This window comes from Homarus americanus, unplaced genomic scaffold (assembly GCF_018991925.1).
Source record: "Homarus americanus isolate GMGI-L3 unplaced genomic scaffold, GMGI_Hamer_2.0 scaffold2539, whole genome shotgun sequence".
Taxonomy (NCBI): Eukaryota; Metazoa; Arthropoda; class Malacostraca; order Decapoda; family Nephropidae; genus Homarus; species Homarus americanus.
Genome location: NW_024725489.1, coordinates 2,805,770 through 2,810,208, shown reverse-complemented (window position 1 = coordinate 2,810,208; position 4,439 = coordinate 2,805,770).

Here is a 4,439-nt window from a genome sequence, read left to right as displayed (position 1 = left end):
TGACGGCCCTGGTGACGACCCGCCTCAGCTTGTCTCCTATTGGTTAGCTCCTACGTCATGTGATATAGTTTAACCAATCAATACGCTGTTCTTTGGAGGAGAAGTAGCAGAGGGTTCTTATTGGTACAATTTTAGAATTTATTTCAATAATATGAAGAGACAACTAAATATTACCTTTCTTAATACATTCCTCTTAGTCACTTAATTTGATGTTAGAAATAAACAACTGCTTCTGATACAAAACGTTATGAAAAATGACCAACTAAATAACTCGGAAAGACATAAAGATCTTCTGTATCAACACACATTACTCTGAGTTGCGGACACCTGCACAAATGTTATATTCTAAAATAAAAAACAAAAACACACACAGACGCTGTTAACTGTCACACAAACTTGCCCAAGTGGTCTCACCTACTCACGCCCCTTCAAACAAAGCACGCTCATTAGTTAGAGCTCTACCATCGACTATTCACATCTAAAACCCACAAAACCCATTATAATGTGTAATTTCATTAAGTATCCCGTATAAAAGCTTTAAAATAAAAGTGCATTACCAGATGATGCGCAACATTGATCCTAGAGCCATGTTACGCCACACGGCTTGTCTTTAAAACTGGGCGTCATAACACAACTAGGGGATGTTTATCTCTCAGGTGTAGGAGATGTTTGACAACCAGGTGTACATGTTTACCAGGTGTGGATGTTTACCAGGTGTAGATGTTTACCAGGTGTAGATGTTTACCAGGTGTAGATGTTTGACAACCAGGTGTACATGTTTACCAAGTGTGGATGTTTACCAGGTGTAGATGTTTACCAGGTGTAGATGTTTGACAACCAGGTGTACATGTTTACCAGGTGTGGATGTTTACCAGGTGTAGATGTTTGACAACCAGGTGTAGATATTTATCAGGAGCAGGGAATATTTTATTATGGTGTATGGGTGGTTTGTAGACCATCTGGTGTGCACAGTGGAGTGGGTATAAATACATTCGGAAATCACGACCCCCAAAAAAAAATATATATATATATATATATATATATATATATATATATATATATATATATATATATATATATATATATATATATATATATATTAATAATTCTATGTACTGTACACCACTTTTTTTCTTTTTCTTTTTTTAACTAGGCATGCATAGGAACTGTTTAAGAGAAAAAAATGAACATCACTCAAGTTAAATACAGCTAACCATTAACGGAGTAAGAAAGTACTATAGTTGTAGTCACTTACATGTAGGAAACCTGAGTCAGACATCACTTACAGAGCATGCATGAGTTGATCAATGCAGGCTGTCATAAACCAGGATGTATGACCACCTCACTTCCCCAATTGCCTGCCCAACAAAAAAGTTATCTGTTCTCCAGGCTTGTTCATCAGAAATATAAATGCTCGCTTGACAAAGCACTTTGGGTTTTTTCTAGGTGGGTGCAGTGGTCTCTCGGTTAATGAGCACACTTCGTTCCAGGAGGTTGCTCGTTAACCAAAAAATTCGTTAACCGAAACCATTGTTTCAATTGGTTTTTGGGTAATTGGTTCCAGCTCACCAAAAATTACATACAAACTAAAAATAAATGCAGTAAAGTACTGTGGGGTTCAGGATGTTTGGTTCACACTCAGGATGGAATGGAGAAAGGAAACTCACAATGTGCTCTCTATATACATGTTGTATTGGATGTACAATGCAGCTTGGTGCTGGGAAGGCAGTGTGGTTACAAGCGTGATGTAGAGAGAGCTGGTTGGTGAGGGTGCTCAGAGGAGGACCAGCTTGTGGGTCGCCATGCTCTCCGGCGGGAGCGAGGACCGCCAGGCAGGAGGAGGAGGAGGTGTTGCTGGCTGGTTGGTGTAGGTAGAAAGAGGCAGGTCACCACGAGGTCAGGTCTTAAATAGCGGGGGGTAGGCGTGGCTTAGTAGTTGACCCCCGCTCCGTGATGTATGGCGGCGCTGGTTGACCCAGACCACGAGGCATACACTGGGGAATTGGTGGGGTCGGCTACTCAGCGACAAACAGCGTTTGTAGGGGAGAAATCCACTACAGTACACTTACTTTGAGGTGTGCATGTAGAAGGCTCCTGGTTGATGATGATGGTGATGGGAATTAGAATGGGGGTGGAGGAGAAGGGAGAAGAGAAGGCATTGGGGTGGAAGAGAAGTCACCCCATGCCACCATTTCACCCATAAAATTCTAGTTCACTTGGTGTAATTCAAGATTATTTTCTTTAAATCAACACTGCACTGCACTTTATATTATCAATATGTAAAATAATTTCAAAATGACCAATAATTTGACTGGAAACACAGAAAAAAAGCATTTACGTGAAGAGTCTCAAACAAGATGTTCCTTCCTCTGAACCTGTAAACAAACTGGCACCAAGCTTGGTGTGTTGAGTGGCTGTTTGGTGCGCAAAAAAACTAGTTTCCTGTACTTCATTTATGTTCAATAATTGTTAAAATTACTAAAAGATTTAAAATAAAACTTTTAAAATTATTGAATAGTACAACCTTTTTGATATTTACTAAAATGGTAAGGAATTTAAGCCCTAAAACCGATTACTGTGTTGGCGGACTAATACTACAGTTGGTGGGAAGCCAAATGCAGGAGAAAACATGTTGGGAAAAATTTGTAAGGAATTCGTTAACCGAAGTGAAGAATCTTATGGAAGGTAATTTGTTAACCGAAATTTCATTAACCGAGGCGCTCGTTAACCGAGGGATCACTGTATATACATTGCTAGATTTGTTTTTTAAGGTAAGAAATATTAATGTTGCAAATGCAACGGGTGTGGTTAATGGTAGTCAGCTGTTCACCCCAATGTAGTGCTGACAGTGTCCTTGAACTAAGGTGTGCAGCCCAGAGCTGCTTTGCTTTGAGCAGCTTTAGATGCATTGTATTGTGGATTTTGGGGAACCCATTACATGCAGTGAAGTGAAATATGGCTTAGTCTGGGCAGTATGATTGGATCCATATTATATCAAATCTGTAGTTGGTTCATCATAGAGATTCCCTCCTGGGAGGTTGCTTGGGTTTCTACATACTTATTGGTATTTGGACATAGAGTAAGTCTCCCTGTGTGGAGCATGGAACTTCTTGTAAGCAGGGCGCCTTAATGACCAATTACAATAAATTAGATTGTAGTAGTGGTAGCAATGAAGCACACATTTAAGTTCTGTTTCTGGATTAATTTTCTCATAAGTGGCTCTCATAATATGTACAATAGTTATTTACTTAGGTGTTCTTGAGCCCTTTAGCTAGGCCCATTGTGTTGGCCAAAATTGATCTGTTAATTACTAACCACATGATCTCTCTTCCTTCACCCTACCCCAGAACAACCTGTCAACCCTTTATTTAAGGGGCTAATTGGAGATAGCTTAAAGTCCATATTGAGCTGATATCTAACCAATCAACAACCACAATGCCATAGCACTGGATTCACGTCCAAGACTGCACAAATATAGAATTACTCACGAAAATCACATTAGTTCCTGGTTCGTCATGACAAGGAACATCTGTTCTTGATAATTTTTTATATAATATGTTTTCTACTTTGAAAAAGTAAGTCCCTTACCCCAGTGTTGAGATATTAGGTGAAGTTAACTGGGAGACAGTGTAGACCAGATGTTATGTATTGTACTGCATAAGTGATGGAGCTTGCTTTGCACAGTTATTTTGTAGTCTTATTTAGATTTATCTGAACCCTATGAGACCTGGTGAACATGTTTTAAGTGGCTAGCCTCAGTTACAAAAATTTTACAATTTTCCTTCAAAACAGTAGATGTGTCATTTCATTTGTTTTTTTTGACTGGATTATATCAGATGAAAATGGGCTCTGCATAGGAACTATCAACTAAGTTTGTTTCGGTATTTGATGTAGGATTGGACAGATTTGTATATCAAAATCACTAAAATTTAATATACTATTTTTAAATAAGGACATTGGTTTTATTTTGAAGAGAAGGCTGATAATATGGAATGTTCAGTCAATCAGCATTACTATATGGGTCAAAAGCATGGACATTTTCAGAAGACACTAAAAAGAGACTAAAAGATCACAAAATGTGATGATATATGGGAATGTTATGTCAGTGACAGAATACAAATAAAATAATCAGCTACAGTAATAACAGAAATGCTGGTAATGTATAAAATAATAACAAAATATTTAGTATACTTTTGCCATTTGAGGTGAAGGAACACAGTAATGATAGATTTTAATGGGTAAAACTGAGGGTAGGAGGGCCACAGGAAGGCAGACACAGATAATTGAATGAATTAAAAGCTGGGTGTTTGAAATGGTACAAAATCTGGGGAGTTGGTAGACACCCAAAAACTATTGATAAGGAAGGCCATGCTTGCCAACCCTCAGATATGATGATGGCACCTTGACTGATTGATATTAATTAATTGTTGAATCATTCA